The sequence below is a fragment of the Tiliqua scincoides genome, chromosome 9 (genome assembly GCF_035046505.1).
Source record: "Tiliqua scincoides isolate rTilSci1 chromosome 9, rTilSci1.hap2, whole genome shotgun sequence".
Taxonomy (NCBI): Eukaryota; Metazoa; Chordata; class Lepidosauria; order Squamata; family Scincidae; genus Tiliqua; species Tiliqua scincoides.
This window is the reverse complement of record NC_089829.1, coordinates 17,097,659-17,120,418: the sequence shown is the minus strand read 5'-3', so window position 1 is coordinate 17,120,418 and position 22,760 is coordinate 17,097,659. Positions and strand designations below refer to the sequence as shown.

The following is a 22,760-nucleotide window of genomic DNA, read 5'->3' as shown; positions in this document are numbered from 1 at the left end:
GAAAGGCAAACCTCTTCCTCCCTCAATTGCGTGAACATCATTGTCTCCCTCCTTAGTTCTTGTCTTGCAGCCCTTTGCAGATGGTACATTGTGGGCACAAACCTATGCATGTCTGGTCAGAAGTAAGTCTTGCTATGTTCAGCAGGGCTTACTCCCAGGAAAATGTGCATGGGATTGCAACCTGCACCTGATAACTATTCAGTTTGCAGCTACCTTTCTTTGCAAAGCAGATGCATTCTCTGTTTGCTTCCTGGTGACCACATCTGTTGTGGTTCACCAAACATTGCTGCCTGTCCAACCACATGAACCAGCATCCTCTGCAGGAGCAGACCTATTGTCTTTGTGTTGGGACTAACAATCTGTTCTGGAAAACCATCAATGAGAATTTCTCTGTCAAAAGTAGGCTCAGTTCCCTTCTGGCGCAAGGGACCAGTCCCTCAGTCACACATTCTATCCGCTTCTTCTGCTTTGCTGAGACACTCTCTCTTGCTTTCTTCACCACTGCCAAGTGCATTTGCAACTACCTTTGTGTGCATGTGCCTATGAGGAGTTGTATCTGTTTTCTGAAGAGCTTCTTAAGGGCTGTGGGCATCCTTCTCTAGGCCTTCTGTGCTCATATGGAGCTTCTGTTGGTTCTGTCCTAATGTGAGTATTGACAGACTTTCTCTCGGGAAGCAGGATGCTGCCCAGCTCTAGGAGTTTGCACATGGTCTGCAGGTATTTATCTGTATGGTCCTGCAACCCCTCCCTCCACTGCTAGCGCTGCATGTGGGTGGCTTCTCTCTTCGGCACCCAGTGTGGCAGTTGCAAAAGGGACTGAGCAAGGAAGCTGCTCTTTCCACCCTTCAGGGAAGGCACATGAGCAAGAGGAGAGAAAGCATGTGAGCACCTCCTCCTAGGCTGAACCGTGAGACTGTTCTTGAAACTTGCTCTGTTTACAGGCACATAATCCGCCTGTGTGTTGACTGCAGAGGTGATTGCCTGAAATATGCCAGGCAGGTAGGGGAAACAACTGAATTTTTTTATTTTGTTCTTGTGATGTTAGTGTATTCATTCTATTTCATTTTTATAACACGGGTGACTGTTGAGTCTCAGTGGCCAGCAATGAATCTTGTGCTCTTATGTTTTCTGCTTGCTGAAAAGGTTGGAAGCCCAGGGAGAGACTTAAAACGGAACACTTGGCTGCTGGGCCAGGGACCAAGGTGCATCTTGGACAGAAGTAACCTTTCTTTTCCATACTGGGGAGCATTTGTGCCTCTCTCTCTCCAGAGTGTCTGCTTGTTTTTTTTAACATCAGACCAGTGTGGACCCCAACTAGTCCAGCATCTCATTTCCCACAGTGGACAGTCAGATGCTTCCTGGACCTCCACAGGCAAAGGAACCGGTAGAGGAAATGCAGCTTGGAAGTGTAGAAGAAGCCTGTGGCTTGTCATACTGGTTTCAACGGGAAAAGGTTGCTTCCCCCACCTGCAGTCTTTGGCTCTGAGACTGCACCTCCATGTGGCGACCACTTCTGGCTTCCTGTGTAAATTGATCCGTTTCATGTCTAGTATTTGTGCCATTGCAGGTGTGGGAGTTCATTGATGTGCATAATGGCTCCCTGCGTGCAGAAGTTGGAACTGTTTCAAGGGACTCCATGTAGTGGCTGAGGCCATGGGAGTGGCTGTACATTGAGTGGGGCAGCCTCTTTGCCCTTACAGGAGTGGTTCTCACATGTTTAGCACCAGGACCCACTTTTTAGAATGAGAATCTGTCAGGACCCACCAGTAGTGATGTGATGATCGGAAGTGACATCATCAAGCAGGAAAATTTTTAACAATCCTAGGCTGCAATCCTGCCCACACTTACCCAGGAGTAAGTTCCATTTACTGTCATTGTTAAAAGCATATACAGAGTAGCCTGTTAAAAGTATAGATCTGTAACATGTCCCCAAATGCAGTCACATCCATGGTAGCATCAATAATATATTAAAAATAAAATATTGAAATGAATAGGGACCCACCTGAAATTGGCTCATGACCCACATAGTAGGTCTCGACCCACAGTTTGAGAAACACTGCCTTACAGCATTACAGTGAGCACAGTTTCAGCCATTTCCTAGCCACAGTACATTCCAGTTGGTGAACATAACACAGAAAGCAGCCATGAGCTCCTCATTTAACTTCCTGAAAAGCAACCCTTATTTGCCACTAGTGAGGGCAACCTTGAGCTTGCTTTTCATGTATGTATCTTCTTGCTATTACTGCAGTTATGGTGGGCTCTGTGGTAATTTTATTAGAACTGTATTTTAGCTGCCTTGTGAGGATGATCTCCATAAAGGTGGATCTAAATCCATTAAAGAAATACTTTGGGCTTTCCAAATGTGCAAAGTATCTTGTGGTGCTCTAATCCTTACAACTTTGTAAGGTACAGTATAATTGTCTCCATATTGCAGATGGGCAAGACTTAGGCTGAGAAAGGGCAGGTTGCCTGAGACTGAGCGAGGGCAGGTTGCCTGATGCTTACTAGTGAGACTTCATGGCAGAAGCCTGACTTGGACTGGAGAAGTTCTAACTGCTAGTTCAGTCTCTTGGCAGCTGTTATACTAGTTCTCAATAAATAGTATCTACAATATAAATACATTATAAAGTAAAAATCAATGTACAATCATTGTACATTGTACAAATCATTGTACAAAATCATTGTACAAAACAATGGTAAGGCCACATCTGGAGTATTGCGTCCAGTTCTGGTTGCCACATCTCAAAAAGGACATAGTGGAAATGGAAAAGGTGCAAAAGAGAGTGACTAAGATGATTACTGGGCTGGGGCACCTTCCTTATGAAGAAAGGCTACGGCATTTGGGCCTCTTCAGCCTAGAAAAGAGGTACCTGAGGGGGGGTGACATGATTGAGACATACGAAATTATGCATGGGAAGGATAGAGTGGATAGAGAGATGCTCTTTACACTCTCACATAACACCAAGAACCAGGGGACATCCACTAAAATTGAGTGTTGGGAGAGTTAGGACAGACAAAAAATATTTCTTTACTCAGCGTGTGGTTGGTCTGTGGAACTCCTTGCCACAGGATGTGGTGATGGCATCTGGCCTGGATGCTTTTAAAAGGGGGTTGGACAAGTTTCTGGAGGAAAAATCCATTACGGATTACAAGCCATGATGCGTATGTGCAACCTCCTGATTTTAGAAATGGGCTATGTCAGAATGCCAGGTGCAAGGGACGGCACCAGGATGCAGGTCTCTTGTTATCTGGTGTGCTTGCTGGGGCATTTGGTGGGCCGCTGTGAGCTACAGGAAACTGGACTAGATGGACCTATGGCCTGATCCAGTGGGGCTGTTCTTATGTAAAACAAAACAATCCCAGGGCTAGCTCTCCACCAGACCAAAGGCAGCAACACGCAAGAGCTACTTTCTCCACTGTGCATCTCCTTTAATTGTTGACACCCTGTTGCACAAGGCAGTTTCCCTGCCAGAGGAATTCTCTTCAGAATACTCTTTTGAAGCTTCTGTTTGGAAATGATTCTTTCTCCCAAGCCTGGTTTCTGAGCATTGTTCAGACAATGTCAGCCCATTTTCCAGGCTTTCCTTATTGTCCAGAGAGGGTGAAAAACAGATTATTTAAACCAAAACCAACCAATCCCCCACCTTGTGATTCTGCAACCAAGTTATGTGCTGGCAGCTCCATTCTGTTGAGTACAAAAATGGACATCTAGAATATGCAAGCTCTGGGTTTAAAAAAATTTTATTTTATTGATTTGAAAAGAAAATAATGCAAAATTCGGCTACAGTTTTTGCTGCTGTTAAACCTGTCTTGCCAGCCCAAGCAAAACCACATTGAGTCTTTTACATTCATTATACAGTCTTCAGGGGTATTTGCTTACAATCCAGTTTCTGTATCTTTGTGAGCCAAGATAATTGCCAAGGCAGTACCAGGGCTGCTGAGTGTGGCTGAATTTTGACGTCCACTTGTTGAGTCTGAGCTCGACTCAGTTCTACTGTTTCAGGCTGCTGTTGGGCTGCTCATCGAGTGCTTGCAGTGCTTTCCAATGGACTGACTAAATTCCCTGTGGTGGTGTATGGACAAAAAGAAAGACGGAATGAATGTGCAGATATTCTGTGACCTAGCAGCTATTCCCAATAGTTGCTTTGCTGTGACAATTTTGTGCTGAATTCTGCCCAGATCCTTGGGCTTCTGGAAGTCAAAAGAGTTGCTTACTGCTTGTTGTTGTTGGAGCACAAGCATGGGCTTTAATGAACTGCAGTTACTCAAGATCTTGCCAGCTTCATTGGGTGGGGGGGGGGAGGTTCACCAACAGCCTTGCTCTGTTGGTGGCTCCTAGAAGCCGGGATGTCCTTTTGCCTATCCCACCAGCTGTGGCTAATGCAGGTGGAACAGAACACTTGATTGTTTTAATGTGAACTGGTTCCACTTCTATGCAGCTGAGCTAGGGAGAGAGCAGAGCCTCTGACTCTTTGAAAAAAATGGCAGTATGAGCTAAGCCAAACGGCTGTGAACTCAGCTCCTGTGATGGGAAGCAGGCCTGCCTGGGACAAGACAGCTCTGCTCAGCTAGGCAGGGCGACTCTGGCCTGTTGCCCTCCTTTCACAGAGTCCGTCCATCCCCCAAGTGCTTTGCTTTGGGGAAAGGCAGCAGTTTTCAATGTAAGGAAAATGTAAATGTTCCTTAGTCTAGCAGTTGTGCCACAGTGGGCAGCATGAGCGCAGGCAGTGATGGGTCTTTCAGCCTTGTTTTTCCTGTGTGCTGAGGAGCCAGCTTGATTGCAGAGTCCCGACGGGGGAAATAATGGATTCTCTTCAGAGCAAGAGCTCCCAAACTTGGTCGATGCAGGGAGCCTTCCTGTGCCAAGCAGGAAAAAAATCCTCTTGGTTTCCCCAACTGCAGCACAGAGGAAGTGAAAGGCAGCTGAGCTGATAGGTCTTGCTCTTTCTGTGGGTCTGCAAGCAGTTGGATCAAAGCACAGGCTTCTCTACTCGTCCTTCCACATGAGAATGGATCATGACCTTGCTGTTCTTTCTGTCATACCATCAGTGTACATGGCTGTTCCACCTACTGTAAGCCTCAGGGAGACACCAGTCCTCCAGGGGGTGTATGAGCTGCATTTGGGCATGGGGAACAGGAGACCTGAGGGTAGCAAGAGACTGATGTGAGCAACTGTCGATGAAGAGCATAAGAAGCTGCCTTCTGTCAAGCCAGACCATGGTTGTTCCTGCCTAGTATTATCTACTGGCAGCGACTCTCCTGAGGTTTCCCTCCATTTAAATGGCTGCTGAGGGGCAGGGCAGGAGTAGCAGGCTGATCAGATTGACCCATCTGCCACTTTCTGAACTGTTTGGCAGATGTAACGAAACTGTGGGCTTATGAGATCAGGCAAGAAATTCCTTCTCACTTGTGTACCCTCCAGGAATGGTGCCTTGTGGGGTTTGGGCATCCAATTTGCATGTTGAGTGATCCTCTAGCCTGTTTGGAAAGAGAGTCTGGCCCCCTTCTAATTCAGGCCAGTCTCCTCTTGTTCCTTCTGTTTGGTTTTGAGTAGGGGACACAGTCTCTTAACTGCAGTTACGTAAGAGTCATTAGGATGCTCGGCAGTTTTCTCTGTGACTGTCGCTGCTTGCAGGTTGGTGGCAATCCGTGCGTTGCTTTGCCATAGTTAGAACTTGGATTCGTTTTTAATTGCTCTGTGATGAGACTCTCAAAGAACCTGCCCTTTCATGCTGTCATCTGAAGGTTGTCCTTGTTCTGGACATGAATGGCTCTTCTTGTTTGTGGTTGGCTCCTTCAACATGTCCCGATTATTAAGGCTGGGAGTAATTGACCAATATTTTTGTTTCCCAACCCCCCCCACCCTACCCCTCGTTAACCTCCTTATGCCTGCTGTCCTTCACATGCAGTGGGTTCCTCCTCTTAGCAGCAAGTCTCTGGGCTTGTGGCCAGATTTATAGCTAGCCCCTCAGAACAGCCTTGACAAGTGTGGTTGAAGGGATCTGAGAGGGATCGTGGAAGAAGGGCAGCAGTAGGTTATTGGTGTCTGTTTCTTGTTGCCACCTGTTCTGTAGGGTCCCACCCTTGCAAAGTGTGACCTCGTAGCCCCAGTGCCCATTCCCCATTGGCTGCCTCTGACCTGGATTTGTGCAGTTTTTGCATTTTGTGCCAGTTTTTGCATTTTGTGTTGGAATCTCTGGTTTGTAATATTTCAGGTATAGATTGGTGTTAGCCTACTGTATGCAGGGCATCCCAGTGTATAGTTTATGGGTTGCATCGGTGGTTGGCTCACATTTTGCACCTGGTTAGCCACCATTTTGCACTTGGCGCCTCTAGTTAAAAACCCAAAGTAGATCCCATAAGCCTTGGAACCCACCCACTGCTGTTTAATAGCCTGCTTCTGATCCTCAGAGGAAAACCTGGGCATGTCAAAGCAGTTGGAAACTTTAGTGAGTAGAAGCAAATTCTGCAAATATGCATGCCCTTGTTTTGCTTAATTTGGCTCCCCAAAATCCAGGTTTTCGAAAAGTTGAAATATTTTGCAAAAATGAAGAGAATAGAAAGAGGTGAAGAGCCTGTGGGTGGCAGGGGGAAGGCACCGGCTACATTTCTGTCTGTAGAGAGGGCAGGGGAGGGAAGGATATGTGATTATTTAAGGTACTGATACTTAGGTTGCGTCAAAGTTAGGTAGAGGGACTAGCGGGTACTGCCAAAGGTATTGCCCAAACAGGTGGATTTTGAGGAGGGATTTGAAGGAAATATGAGAGGAAGCATCCTGCAGCTGATCTGAGTTCAAGGAGTAGGGGCAGCAAGGAAGAAAAGGCAGAGCCATTTGAGGGAATGGTATAATCTGAACCTGTCAAGGGGGGTGATTAAAACAAACTTGGCACTTCTGTTGTCAAAACTCAGCTAGGGTGCTGCACAAAATGGAGGAGCAAAGGCAAGTAGTGTTCCAAGAGTCCCCTCTGTAGCTTTGGAAAGCTGCATCCAAAGGTGTAGAGGTGGCCACTTCTGGACTTCACACACTGTTGTTAGATGTTGCTAGTTGTCTCGCTCTGGGGACTTGCACCAGGATGAAGGAGAGTGTTGCCAGCTACAGGTCAAGGCCTCATTTCACTTCTCCACACCACCTCTGTCATTCAGAACCCTTAAAGAAACAAGACAGAGGTAGCCACAAGAGAGCAGGCATTAAGATGGGCTTTTCATTGCTTACGGAAGAGGCATGTGAGCTCTAGATAGGGCTGGGATTAGTTAAGGGGAATGCACACTGGGAATTCTAAGATGTAGCCGTGGGTAACATTCTAAGATGTAGCAGCTGTGTGTCGTCCCCCCTCCTCAAAGCTTTTCTAGATCCCAGTGAGAGTAGCTTGAACTGGAGGGGGGGCGGAATCAGCAGTAAAATTGTGCTGGAGGACACCAGAAATGTGCTGAGAAACGTTTTTTGAGCTCTGTTATCACCTTCCACTGTGCTCAGCCAGAGTGGCCTCCAAGCCTCTTGTGCTTTGGCAGTGGATTTCTCTATCATGAGAATATTTATTTATTCAAACCTTTTATATCCCATCCTCCCACTTCTGACTGAGATGCTCAAGGAAGCTTCCAACATCTTAAAAACAATATAGTGTTTGTGGCGGAAAGGTCCATTGTAGGTAGAGTGTTCTTAAACATTTTTATTTTTTTGCAGATTTTTCCCAAGAAGGAACAGGACAGGAAGTGGGATTATGTGTTTTTATTCCAAGGACACATTTTTATAAATTATAATTTTTAATTATAATCACTTTAAAAATGTACTATAGGTAGGTAGTATAGGTGGTGTAGTGTCAACAGATGCAGCAGCAGGCATAACCCATGCAACCCTCCAGTTCAGCCCAACTAGCTTATAGTGAACAATGTGTAGTTAGAAAGTTATTTTTTAAACATTTCAGGTTTTTTTTTTAAACAAAGAGTGCAGAAAGCACTTTTTAAAAAAGTGTTTTGGTTTTATTTTGTTATCACTGAAAAATCACACCTCTAATCATAGCTTACAAGCAACCTCCAGGTTTTAGAGGCAGCCTATCTCTGAATGTCAGATTCAGGGGAGTGGCAACAGGATGCAGGTATTTTGTTGTCTTGATTGCTCCCTGTGTGATGCTGGAAACTGGACTAGATGGGCCTGATCCAGCAGGGCTTTTCTTAGGTTCTTAATATTGTAGCAATAAAACATTGAAATGCATCTTGGAATTAAAGCACAAAGCAGAGAGACAGCCACATAACATCAAAACAACAGAGGAGGAAACATGCATGCAGCAGTGCAGAGAGAGTGAGGCCTGGTAGGGCAGGAGCCAGTGAAAGGGAAGCTGTCAGACCCCTCTTGCCAAGTTCTGTTCTATCTAATGCAGTGGTTTCCAAACGTTTTAGCACCAGGACCCACTTCTTAAAATGGCACTCTATTAGGACCCACCTAGATTTATCAGACTTTAAAAAAAGGAGATCTAGAAAGAAATATTTATTTATGATAACCAGAAAAAGACCCTCAAACTTCATCACTCTGTATTCACATGTGCTTGCAGATTGCAGGAGCTCTGCTCCTTGCAGGGCTGTTAGCAGCTACAGTATCTGATTTTTTTTAATACCCCGGGGCTTGAGGCAATTAGTTAACTGATCTTTCCATCACCCTTTGGCAATGCACCAAAAATCAGTTCACAGCCCACCAGTGAATCCCAGCTCATGGTTTGGGAACCACTTATCTAATGCATAAAGCAAAGCTTGTGGACCAGGACTGGACAGGATTTTCTGTTGCTACTGTTCGTGGCACCAACAGGCTTTGGACTACCCAACAACCTGTTTGTGTTGCAGGCTTGCTGCTCACAGATCATTAGGACTCTCACGCCTTGAGGTAGAAAGGCACATGACGTTCTCTCCTGTGCCTCCCCTTGCTTAGAGTGACTTACAGCTGTGGTAGTGAAGGGTCTAACGCCTTTTCCCTTTTTGTCTGCTCAGATTCATTCTTTCTCACCCAAATGCTGCCTTTCTCCCTGAGGGGTCAAGCATACACAAGCCTCTCTCTATGGGTGTTCAGCTAGAGGTGTGAGTAAATGCCACTGAAAGTGGCATCTCTACCTGTTTCTTCCTCCCCCCCCCCCAAAGTGCCTAAAAGATTTGCGTCATGCTGAGCAGCCCTTTGGGGACTCAGGATAATAATTGGCTAATTACTCAGCAGTCTCTGAGCAACCACTGCTGCGATTTAATTTCAACCAGTCTATCCGAGTTCGGTGAGACTCCTCAGCATGGACTTGCGTGACTGAGCAGAACAACTCCGGAAAACAGCTGGTACCACCTGTGGGGAGAGTGCAGAGTGCCAGAGACCATCTATGTCAGAGATTGTAATTGGTCCTTTGGAGCCATTTGCATCTCGGATAGATGAGAGCATGTCTTTTGAAATGTGTAGAGATCATTCTTGCTTGGTCTCAAAGCTCGTTTTTGGTAATTGGCTGACATTAAGTGTCATATCTACAGTCTAACGGCTTAAGATCCTGACACTGTAAGGGAAGTGGGATACTAGCCAGAGGGTCAAAGTGTGCCAGCAAGTGCATAGGGCAGAGTACCCAGTTTAGAGGTGGTGTGGTCTGTCTGACTCAATGGAAGGCAGCAGCTCCTTTTATGTCTCAGGTGAAGGGTTGCAGCACACAGGATTTAATAGGGTTGGCTTCTAGGAATGACATCAGTTCTGTCAGTGCCAGTAGAGTAATTTTTGCTGTGTCTTTTTATATCTCTGTTGCATGTCTTTGAATGTTTTGCAGAGGGTGAGCTCCTTCTATGTTCCAATCCATAGTTAGGCTCCTTGGACCTTGGTGCGGGTAATAACATTGAACCCAGACTGCTGTTTGGGTTCTGTAGCTTCTTGCAGAGGTCATTGCCAGCATCTGGTAAATTGAATCAGAACTATAATATGTTGACACCGAAGTTGGATAGTGTCATACAGCCAGCCAGTGTTGTACAGCATGAGCTGCAGATACAAGATGCACATGATCCTTAAACATGTGAAGCCTTTTCTGTAACAGTGCTGGATTAATCCACCGTAATGTCACTTCATTGGCATCTAGCCAGAACACTACCACTGTCACGAGCCACCTGATCCCGTGTGAATCAGGTTTATATCAAGTGACTCTTGGGAGTCCTAGAAGACAGGGAATATCCTGTGCAGCAGAGGCCTATGGCCACCCTGAAAATAACACTCAGCCTTGGTGCACCTGGACCCACCATCTTTGTGGTTCAGTATGTGCAGTGTCCTCAGCCACTCCAAACCTGTTGATGGTGTATAATTCAGCCAGTGGGAGAAATGAAAGCAAAGGCTGCTGCAAAGCTTGTGTTTGGGAGCATGTCAGGTAGAGGTATGGTCAGAGTGCAGGTGCTTCTCCAGGAAACCTGCTATAAAAAGGAGAGTGCCCCCAATTGCACTGCCAGCCAGCTCCCCTCATAAGTTTGTATTCCACCCACTCAATTAACTCCTGTTGGTAGAGTGTGGATTCTGCTTTCTTCCTCTAGTCTGTCTGTGACTTGCACCCCACACCCTGGAGGAGAGTGTGTCAGGCACCCACTGTTGGATAGCTCACTGGTCAGTTTTGCTTTAACCTACTGACATAGCTAGTTCAACTAGACAGGGGATCCCTGCTGCTTCTTGATTGTGGCTGGTCTGAAGAACTCATGAGTAATGTTTCCTGTAGCATGAGCTGCTGCTGTTCTGATCATTTTGCACTCCCATGACTGGCTCCTGCATTTCTGACTCAGTGGAGATGTTTTGGGGCCCCCATCTGTCTTTAGCACCATTCCCAGTAAAATAGGTAATTCTTAATCTTTCCCCATGCTGCATTAGTAACAAGGTGTATGTACCCTTAGTTAGTATTCCCTGAAACTGGGTAAGCCTCTAAGCATTTGTTCTTGTGAGACCTCCGTTCCTTCCAGAAAATCCTCGTCCATTTTATTTCTAATGAAGAAATTGGGTAGCAATAAGAAGCTTGAGCTGCCTTGAAAATTAGGCCACAGCTGTCAACCTGAAAAGAGAACATGCATCTCTGAAGTGGATTCCAGCAGAATCTGCTACTGATTAACCCCTTTTTAAAGGAAGATAAGAAACCTGCCTTGGAGCAAGGGAAAAAGCAATCAGAGAGGCGGAACTGCATCCTCCAGGTAAATGGGACTCAGAGCATGAAGCTTCCCTGATACACTCATCTCCCTTGTATTTCGTGCAGAGGGAGGTGGTCCTTGCTACAGCTCCTGAGGATTTTCATTCAGGCAATGGCTCTGCCTTGAAGTTGGAACCCAGGAATGCCCCTCTGCGAAGGGAGGCTGCCTTCTCAATATGGTCTCACCTCCCAGCCCACTGCTACTGTTTCCGCTTTGTCCTGTTGGCAGCGGAGTCATAATTTTTATTTGTTTATACCGTACTTTTGTAGCCCACTATTTCCATGGAGTCTGAGAAATGCGATAAATAAAATTGTTTTGGGTTTTAAAGAATGTTTTTAATTGTTTTTAAATTGAGGAACCAAAATTGCTTGCATGTATTATTAAGCACCCAACCTGAACAATATGGATCACAAAGTCAAACTCAGTTAAATTAATTCACAGAAAGCATCTAGCACTAAACCTCTTGCAGCACTTCCTGAAAGTGGGCCGGGCTGGGGCTCAGGCAAGCCTTCTTGACAGGAGCATTTCCTTCAGGGAGCCAGAAGATTGGAGGGAGGGGGGACGTGGAGGAGAAAAAGGAAAGCAAGGGTCTTTCAATTACTGTTTGCAACCAAACCCATCAAGTGCAAAACAAATTCTCTCTTCCTTTACCACCCCCAAGCTTTAGAAGTCTACCACGGTCAGAGCTATCAATTTTTTAACCCAGAAGTTGGTGGCGTTGCCATGGTTTCCTTTACCCTATGGGATGTGCTGCTGAGGGCTGATAGATAGAAGCAAAATAAAATAATTGCAATTTTCATACTTTTGGGGTGGCGAGCCTTTCAGGCTTCAGCTTTTTCTTCATTCCGTATTGCCTCCTTCCTTCTTGTTGTGCTGCCCCAATTTTATCCATACTTTGCAGACAGCAGGTTCCTCTGCAGAATTCCTCCAGGATCACAGCTGCTGAGCAGGGGAATGACTGCAAGTTCATCTCTTTCAGGCTGCAAGGATGCTGACTTGAGTGTTCCTTGGAGGTGGCACATAATGGACAGATGTCGTACTGGGAAAGTGCAGCTTTGCGCTGCCAGTGAAAGCCAGGCTCTGGTTTTTGTGTGCTACGATGTTCCCCAGAACAGAGAGGTTGATCACTGGAAGACTGCTGAAGTGGGGAGCTTAGTGGTGCTTGCCAGTGGTCAGTTGGGGTACTGATTGAGCATGGGAAAGAAGCCAGGATCACTCAGGGAGGATGGGGGGTGCTGTTTGGATCAGTTTCTTGAATCAGAAACTGTTGGGTCAGTTTCTACCCAACCTTTCCCCGTGGAAAGAGGATGCTCACGGCAGCTTACAAAACAATAAATGCAAAATACAGTTAAAACAATATACAAATACTGTATAATAATATAGATCATGTAAAATCCTAGAAGATCAGCAAAGCAGTAAAATCAACTAAGAGAACAAGCAACAGCATAAAAACGTATTCCGAAACACAACATAAAAGCCATTGAGAGGTCCAGCAGGACCAACAGGGGTGCGCTGCCCCATCCAGTCCCCAGCGCAGATCATCCACCAAGCCAAAGTTGAGTGCTGTGTGAAACACCTCTATAGAAGACATTGTTGAAGATAAGGCAGGAAACCAGTGCTGGCTGGAATGCACCTCTCCTGTTGGCTGCAGTTGCTGTCAGTCACATTCAGGTAAAAGAGAACTATAATGAAACAGTGCTAAAGGGAGCAGCACTTGGGGAGCTGTTCCTGCAATAGCTTATTTAAGGACCAACAAGGGTCCCCTTGACTCATTTGAGTCAGTTCAGGGGAGCCTGGAGGTTGATCATGGGATTTAAATGCAAAATGCCTCTCTGAGGTTTAATCTTGTTGCGCTATTGTATATAGCAAATGGAGAGTTTGGGGGGGGGATTTGTAGTGTGGGCCACTTTGGACTTGGGCTTTTCTAGCAGGGAGGGGAGGTTGTAAGGAACTGATCTTGTACTCTTCCAGGCATCTGTAGTCCTGCCAAGTGACTGGGTGGACTGGCTAAAACTCCATTCGGCCATACCTTATTCCTGTCGAATTTGCTGAGTGGCTCACCGTGAAAAAATTGCTTGGAAGGTGCCTGCATAACCTCACCAGGCTCACCTCTGGAGCCACCATTCTTTGCTTTGCCGTGGCACCCCCCCCCCCCCCGCCCAGTCTTGTTCTGGCTTTTGAAAGACTTGGGCCAGCACCCTTGACATGCCCATAATACTGTGGCTGCCCATGCAAAGTGAGTGAGCCATAGATCAAGACTTTTAAGGGTTGGTTGTGCTTTCCTAGTGCTCTTGTTGCTATTGCTTGGGGGATTCCCTTGTTTAAAGAAACAGCCCTGAAGTTGTGCTTGCAGGATCTGTGGGTTCACACTCCCTGGCCTCAATTTTATCAAGCAGCTTTTTAGCTCTTGTGTTGAGGCTGCCTCTCTGTCCTTTGTCTAACCATGCTGTGTTATAGCCTTGCATTGTGATGCACTTGAGGCCCTGTAGACCCCAAGAATGGTGTTTTTGCCTGTTTTTGCTACCTCTACTCTTGACAATAATTGATACCTAAATGGCTTAAAGTAGTTTTGTGTAAAAGTGAAGCCATCAACACCATCACAATTAACATGAACCTCATGTTCCACCAGCGTGGAGTAAATCTTAATTTCCTTAGCTTGAGAGAACTGTCTGGGAATTTTAACCCCGTAGGTATTTCATATAATTAGGAGATTCCTCTGTCCCAATTATCTCTTCCGGTTTAGGCTTATTATTCTCAGAGATGTTAAAGGAAAAGTAATTGGATTTGTTGCTCCATATTCTGTGAGATATCAAAGGTGGCAGAGATTTGATCAGATGCAAGAGAAAAAGGGCAATATCTGTAAACGTGTTTGTGAGATGACGTTTGCCCCCCAGTTACAAACCTTCAGTGCTAGAGCTGTTAGTAATTAAGGTCGACAAAGGTTCTAATGAAAGTACAAATAAGAGGTGATAGAGGGCAACCTTCTTTTGTTCCCCTATTTGGTTTAATCATCCCAGAATCCAGGGAAGTCATTCTAATTACAGCCTGGGATACTCTAGAGCAGTTCCATTATATGATGAAAGTTCTTCCAATCTCCGTTTTGTGCAGGAGGTGGTGCAGATGTCTCCATTCCAACCAGTCAAATGCCTTAGGAGCATCTACTAACAAAACAGTTAATAGGTGCTGAGATTGTCTCTTCAGTGAGGTGTGTGCTAAATATCATCCATTCAGCCAAGTGGTCTGATGCCCTCTTGCTAAACCTTCTAATAGGTATTTCCCTGGGAAGGAAGGGCTGGCATTCTTACTGCTGGGATGCCCCTCCTCCTGGAAGGTAGGATCGGAACCTCAATGAATGGATACTCCTCCCATGCTGGGGGTGTCCCCTCCTGTTCCCCAGTTCCGGTCCTACCTTCTAGGAACGAGGACGGACCTCTGTCATGCTATGGCACGATATCAGTATTTTTTCTTTTTTATTTTTTCTTTCTGCCTTCCTCCTTGGAGCAGGGGGGTAGAACTTCCCCCCCTGCCTCCCAGGCTCTGCACAGCAGCCAGAGCCTGTCTGCTGGTGGCACTCAGCGCTGCCTTCCCCCTCACTGCAAGCAGGCAAGAACAGCGGGTTGAGGCAGCGTGGGAGGCTTCCGACCCCCTCCCCCATGCAGAGCCGGTGGCAGACCCACGCCGCCGCCACCAGCAGCAGCAGCTCAAGAGGGATTTTGAGGCCTCCGCCCTAGCGGAGAATGACTTCAGCCTTGGCGGAGAATGACTTCTAAGGGCTCCGCCATTAGGGCATCAGCCGCCACCTCCATTATGACAAGAGCGCTTATGGCCTGGATGGAGGACCCAGTGGCCTCAGACAAATCCCTGTCTAGGCCCACACATAACACCCTCAAGAAGTTGTCGCTAGCAGCAGCCTTCTCAGCAGACGCATCCCTGGAGGCCATGCAGTTCAGCGCTAGAGCGGTGGCTGCAAATGTAGTGGCTAGGAGGAACATCTGGCTTTGACATTGGGATGTAGACCAGGGCTCCCAGGCATGTCTGGTAGCCTTCTCCTTCACTGGGTCCAAACTGTTTGGTCAGGCCCTTGACCCCTTGCTGGTAGAAGCAGGGACAAGTGTAAGCTGCTGCCCTCGGCACACAAGGAGGCAGGCAAGTCAACAAGGCCAGACCGGCCCTTTCGCCCACAACGCCCTGCATTCAAACCTAGAGGCTCCTTCAGGGACTCTGCCTCCCACAAATCCTGATGGACCAAGTTGAGATTTTTCCCTAAGTCTCCCCCCCCCCCCCCCCGCGGGAGGAGATTCTTCTTCCTCTTCCCGCAGGGCCACCAAGCCCACCCACTCCGCATGATGCCGGACCAGGGACGGAGGGTCCCCAGATCGGAGGATGCCTCCAGCACTTTGCGGCGTATTGGAGCAAGATCACCACAGGCGCCTGCGTGCTGGTGATAGTGACCAGAGGCTACTCTTTGGAGTTCAAGACACCCTCGAGAAAGCAGTGTTCGTGATCAACAGGGAGAAGAGCTGCCTGCAACCGAGCCACCAGTTGGTGCACCTGGGCCTGTTCCTGGACGCTACCGAGTACAGGTTCTCCCTGTCCCCGGAGAGGCGTGAGAAGATGTGGCAACTTCTGGAGACGCTGCTCGCGACACAGCAACAGGATGTGTTGACGCTAGCCAGGCTGTTGGGCATGATGGTGTCTTGCCAGGGCTCATGGGCACGCTTCCATGCCAGGGCGCTCCAGAAATTCCTCCTGCGCTTTCAGCAAGAGATAGAGAACAACATCCACCATAAGACCTCCATCCCTCTCAAGGTCAGGAAGGAGCTGACATGGTGGAGGAGCCACTCCAAACTGGCAGAGGGTTCCCCACTCTGCAACCTGGAGTGGACAGTGATCACCACAGACGCCAGCCTTCTGGGGTGGGGAACCCACACAAGGGGGGCAGCTGCCCAGGGAGCCTGGTCCAGGGAGGAGTCCCGCATGCGCATCAACCTGCTGGAACTCAGAGCCATCCGTTCGGCGCTGGGCAAATTTGCCCACCTGATCCAAGTCCAGCAAGTTCTAGTGCGAATGGACAACGTAATTGTCAAAGCTTATGTGAACAAACAGGGAGGCCTACGATCCACGGCCCTCCACAAAGAGGCGGCAGCCATCATCACTTGGGCCGAAGCCCATCTCGTACCCATATGGGCGGAGCACGTGGCCGGAGCAGGCAGTGCCACAGCGGATTGGCTAAGCAGGTGGCGGATCCTGGAGACGGAGTGGCAGCTAAACCCATGGGTCTTCAGCCTGGTGAGAGAGAGATTTGGGACCCCACTCATGGACCTCTTTGCCACGAGAGAGAACACGCAAATCCAAAGGTTATTCGCAAGGGTCCCACAAGAGTGGGTGGAGGCCATAGATGCTCTAAGCAGCCCCTGGCCTCAGGGTCTTCTGTACGCCTTTCCACCAGTTCCGCTACTCCAGCGCCTCCTCAACAGAATCAAGCAGCTCCAGGCCGAAGTCATTCTAATTGCCCCCAAGTGGCCCAGACGTCCGTGGTTCCCAGAGCTCCTGCGACTGTCAACACAGAACCATTGGACATTCCAGCTACAGCAGGACCTCCTGCTCCAGGGCCCGATGGCACATCCTCAGCCACACCTCTTCAATCTGACAGCATGGAGGTTGAGCGGAGCATGCTAGTCAGGCTGGGGTAAGGGTCACGGCCACCTTGCTGGCCTCACGTAAGTCCTCCACCAGGAAGGTGTACCAGTCCACCTGGTGCACCTTTATTAGGTGGGCAGAGGCTAGGGGGGTCAGGGCAGTCAAGGCTGGGGTAAAGACATCTTGGCTTTCCTGCAGGAGGGTGTGGACAAGGGTCTATCCACCAACACACTCAAGAGACAGTTGGTGGCCCTTGGCAGCATCCTGGGAGCGGGCTCAGGGGAATCTCTGTCATCCTATCCTCACATCCGCAGGTTCCTGAGGGGGGTGGCACTGCTGAACCCCCCGACGGTCCACAGGTTCCCTAGCTGGGACCTGAAAAGGGTTCTGGAGGCCCTGAGGCACCCTTTGAGCCTCTGGCCTCAGTCCCCATTAGGGAACTCACGTTCAGGGTTCTCTTCCTAGTGGCGATTACCTGAGCCAGGAGGATCTCGGAGCTTGGGGCCTTGTCCATCAACCCCAAGTTGTGCATTTTCCATAAGGACCAGGTGCTACTCTGCCTGGATCCAACCTTTGTCCCAAAGGTCAACTCCCTATTTCACAGGGCTGAGGAACTGATTCTCCCATCCCTCTGCCCCAAGCCGGTGCACCCCAGGGAGAAGGCATGGCACACTCTGGACGTGCGTAGGGCATTACGTTATTACACCAGGCGCACTAGAGACCTTAGGAAGTCAGAGTCCCTGTTTGTAACCTACAAGGGCTCTGGTATTTTGTTTTAAATTGTTGGGTCGGTATGCAAGTTGTTGCGACAATTGTAAAGTATAAGTTTTAATTGTGTTGTGTTGATATGCCAATAAAGGTTTCAGACAGACAGGCTGAAAACCTACAAGGGCTCCAACACTAGCGTGCTGGTTAAAAGCGTGCATATGGCTGGCCTACCAGGCCAGAGGGGAAGTTTCCCGAGAAGGGATCATGGCTCACTCCCTCAGGAGCGCTGCCATCTCGGCAGCGTTTGACGGGTATGCATCCCTCATTGAAATCTGTAGGGCGACGACGTGGTCTTCAGTCCACACCTTCGCCAAGCACTACTGGATAACCACAGCCGCTTCATCGGACGCCGCTTTGGGGTATAAGGTGTTGCAACAGGTGGTGAGGCCGTGAGCGACCCCTCGCTGGCCCACTCTTCTGGTTGGCTCTGGTATATCCCAGCAGTAAGAATGCAAGCCCTTCCTTCCCAGAGAAAGTAGGAATTTCTTACGTGAGAATTCCAGTTCTGGGAAAGGAAGGATGGCATTCTGCCTGCCGCTTCTCCAGCTTGGGGGGGGTACACTGCTACCTCAGGCCTCCCCATGGGGGACAGAAAACCCCAACGGGTTTTTTTTGCACGGTTGTTGGGGTGGTTGGTTGGTTGTTGTTTGTTTGTAGTTACTCCTACAGTAGGCTAGGTATCGCCGTAGTCAGCCCTTGCGGTGGACATGCCACAAATCAAGGGCCAGGCCACTGCTGAGGAGCAGGGGGGCATCAGGTCTTTTCCTGCTTGTGGAGTTTGGACTGGGGAACAGAAGGGGACGCCCCCAACGTGGGAGAAGTATCCGTTCATTGAGGTTCCGATCCTACCTTCCAGGAGGAGGGGCATCCCAGCAGTAAGAATGGCATCCTTCCTTTCCCAGAACTGGAATTCATGGGTAAGAAATTCCTACTTTCTATAGAGTGGAAGCATTTTGCTAAGTCTGCATGCCAAGACTGCTGGGAAGATTTGGAAGTTCTGTAAGGGTAATAGGACTCTGCGTTTTCAGGTCCTGTTTAGATAAAGCAGTATTTCCATGGATCAAAAATGCAGCCACCCTGAAGATGAAAGTTAAAGAAACCCAACTTTTGCGATAGGAGCACAGCTGCAAACTTCTTATGGAATTTAAGGTATTCGTAAGGCTTTGTGATTTTTAAGTATCTTCAATGCAGCTTTGATTTCGTCCTCCAAAATATTTTGGTTAAGTTGCCCTTGTAGCTCTTTATTGTCTGTAGGAAGAGGTTGGATTCTAGCCTTATCCAGAAAAATATGAATTGTGGGCAGGTCAGCTGAGTTAGGTCTTTGTGAAATTCATCAAATCTCTTCTTGGTCCTATAGTTGTCATCAAACGTTTGTGAAACTAATTATCTATTTGGGCCTTCTGTGTACGTGTCCTGCAAGTAACTTAGCATTTTTATTTCTCCATTCACAATACTCCTTATTCATGTATGAATACTTTACAGAACTAGCTCCACCTTTTTGGTTTTGCCCTATGAACCTTGGTTGTAGCTGTAGCTTCATTATTGGTTTCCAGGGACATGATTTCCTCCTGAAGGTGTTGCTGCAGTGCTAGGAAGCATTGTGATATGCAGTATTCACCATTGCACCCTCCCCTCACTACCGCTGCCACTTCTTCCCCATTCAGATTTGCGTTTAAAGTAAGAATCTTGTCCTTGCACACGGCCATTCCTGATGCCTGGTGATTGAGGAGGATTTGATCCAACCTCCAGTATGGATATAAGTATACTGTCAGATCATTTCAGACTCGTAGTCACTGCTCAGAGATTGTTGTTGGTCTGGTGGCAGAACTCAAATTTGGAGAGGTCAGCATATAATCAAGTCTAGAATGTGTTTTAAAATGCTTAGAAAAAAGTAAAATCTTTCACCCCAGGTTTGCCTTCTCTGCATACACCTGTTAGAGAATACTCCCATAACAGCTTCTCCAGTCCGGCTATGGAGAATGGTTGCTTGTAGCTTCAGAGCATTGATCTAGATTCTAGAATTCAGTTGAGATTCTCTCCCACTATTTTAAACTGGTCAAGCTGCTGAAATGCGTTATTGAGAAATGAAATCTCCCCCCCCCCCCATATTAGGAGCATAAGTACAACCTAGAATGACTTATTTTCCTTAAATGTTTCCTTTTACAAAACCAAACCACACTTACTACATCTGGCCCCATCAACGCTTGTCTTTTCACAAGAATAATTGCCACCCCTCTGGATTTCTAGGTTCCTGGAGCTGCAAAGTGGCCTCCAAAATGAGGGTGATTGAGAAGTTAATGACTGGGTTAGCTTTTTGATTTGTGTTGTTATCACTTCCTCTTTAAGTCACGGAGCCCTTTGACATTTAAAGTGTATAGTTTTAAAGTGGATGCTTATAGTGTATTAGAGCTAAATTTATTATGGCACTTTGGGATGAAGTTAATCCAGGTAGGTTGCATGGGTTGCCATCCAAATATCGGATTTCTCTTTTTTAGGCCATGTGTAATTGAAATAAAAAGCCCAGAAAATGCAATGCATAGAATACCAATGGGGTGGGGATTTAGACGTTCCCCTCCAACTTAAATTTGGAGAACAATTTGAATCTGGAAGCTCAAGGGGGGAGGGAACCCAAAATTCCTCAACTCACAGCCATTTTTCCTACCACCCTTGAAGGACTTTGTAAGATATGCTAAACCACCAGTTCCCAAACTTTTTAGCATTGGGACCCATTTTTTACAACAATACTCTAGGGATCCTATAGGGATTTACAAGACTTGGGGAAAAAACATTTCACTTACACAAGTCTCTGTTTTCATCCTTTTAACTATGGTGGGGAGATCACTTTTTGGAGTGTTTGCTGAGCTCCACATTCATCGGATTTGGACCATTCCAAAGGCCTTATGTTCCCCTTCACCTGGCCTTTGATAAGAGCTGAAGCATGTTCTCCTACTCATGAGTAATCGCACATCTGCTGCTCTGTTTTGATTTCCATAGTGCTCAATACATTTTCCTTGTCAGCTTGGGGGGAGGAGACTTCCTTCTCAAGAGTTTGTTGGGGCCTGCATTCATCAGATTCTAGTGGTGGTGTGTTCCAAGCAGCCTGTCCTTTGAAGTGGACCAAGGCATGCTTGCCTGCTCATGAGTAAACACACACGTGCTGCTCCATTTTGGTTTCAATACATTTCCCTTGTCAGCTAACAGCTTGTTGGGTTTGTAACCCGCCCCAAATCAGGTCACAACCCACGGGTCGGTCCCAACCCACAGTTTGGGAACTACTGTCCTAAACCAACAGCAAGAGAGTTCCAAGCAAAATGTAATTTCCGAGATTGGTTTAACCATCTAGATTAGCCATGTGAAGAGAATGAGGGCAACTGTTGTCCTTGCAGCAGATGATGGTCCCCATTGGTCTGAGTGTAGTGAAACAAAACACAAAAGTAACAAACAGCGAAGTTGAAGGGTAGTTTGAGCCTTAACTGCAAGCGCTTTGTGAAGTGTCTTGTTCTCCTCTGTTTTGAAGTTTTCACTTGCTGATACATTCAGAAGATTTTGGGAGCTTCTGCGTAAACGTTTCTTGCTTCCCCCCCCCCCCCGTAGTGGTGGGCGCAGTTCAGTGTTAAGTCTGTTAAGCAGGCCTCTCGCCTCTTTGCTGCAAGTGGCAGTGAGAGCACTACTGTTTCTGTGCATTAGAAGCTTAAGAGCTTAAGCCCAGAGGCATGCCACTCCTGCCTGTTGCAGCCATTCCACAAATGGCCTCAGTGATCTTCACCTTCTCCAGGTTTCTGGCCAGAGATCCTGCAGAAGCAGTACAGGAGCTTCTTTGTAGGGTAGCGACATTGTGACTTTTGCTGCTTTCGTCAGCCGCTCTTTAAGGGCCAGTCTAGCGAAACCAGTTATTATGTCCCTGGGTGGGTGCTTAGGAAGTGCATTTGGTGCCAGGACCCTGTGAGCAGCTTGGTGCCCTGTTTTTGCAGTCCAAAATCTGGCAATAGTTTTGGGAGCTCAGCCACTATGTTGACAATCGCCAGGATTTACACACCTTCAGGATCTGGCTCCTCGACCTTCGATTTTGATTCCTGCACTTCCTCAGTCCGCTGGGTTGCAACCTCCTGATTCCAGGGTCTAAGGCAGTGGTTCTCGAACTTTTCCAGTCTGTGCCTCCCCTGATCCTTGTGGCCATTAGCCACTGTTCCCCATTACAACATCTCACCTCAGTTACCCCCAAAATGGGGATGAAGGTGTTATAATTATACACTAGAAACAAAAAAAAAGCTGCCAGCATTCTGAGGCTGCAATCCTAACCACACTTACCCAAGAGTAAGCCCCATTGAACAAAATAGGATTTACTTCTGAGTAGACCTGGTTAGGATTGTGCCCTGAGTTTGTTAGCAGCACACCTGGAGGGTTTGGGAAAGGGAGGGGGGAAGTGATGAATTTGCTGGGGGAGGGGAAGACTTTGTTTTGTGTGTATCTGCTAATTGCAGACTGATGCAAATTGAAACCTAGAGACTGTTTGGCTGCAATCTTAACCTCACTTTCCTGGGAGAAAGTCCCAGTGAACACAACAGGACTTACTTCTGAGTAGACCTAGCTAGGATTGTGCCTTTTGTCTTACAATAGCAGCCAACAGAGTACCCTCCCCAAGGAGGCAGGAGGAAAAAGGGGTTGGCTGAAAAGGAATGGGGATTTTTATTTTTAATCAATTTTTGGAGACAAAGCCATCAGGAGTGGCTTTTTTCTTTTTGAAGGGGGAGGAGAAAGAGAGAGGATCCTTCGTTAAGCTGACACAGACCCCAAGCCTATGTAGGTCTGCTCAGAAGTAAGTTCCATTTGAGTCAATGGGGCTTACTCCCAGGAAAGTGTGGAAAGGATCGCAGCCACACAGAGCAAGATTACAACTCACCCCAAAGTAGATGGGGGCTGCTCACACACATACACCCCAGCAGATGCAGATGCCACCCCATTCCCCCAAGGCAAGACGAAGGAATGCAGGCTGGGACATTTGGACACACACACCCCACTAAGAGCAGGCTGGCTCCCTCCTTCACTGAGCTGCTCTTCCCTCCCAGTTTGAAGCCTGCCAGGAGTGCGCCCTGTGCTGATGAGATGCAGCACCTCCGCTGCTGCCCAAACAGCCTTTGCTCCCACCTCCCTACACCATGTTTCTCATGCCCACTCCATGCTGCTCCATCCAC

General features: G+C 47.6%; 1 protein-coding gene across 2 annotated transcripts in view; it reads left to right on the top strand.

The window, feature by feature from the left end:
* The window catches only part of VAC14 (VAC14 component of PIKFYVE complex), a 110,357-nt gene that overhangs the window by 58,456 nt on the left and 29,141 nt on the right, over nt 1–22,760 (top strand). The gene's annotated exons all lie outside the window — the stretch shown is intronic.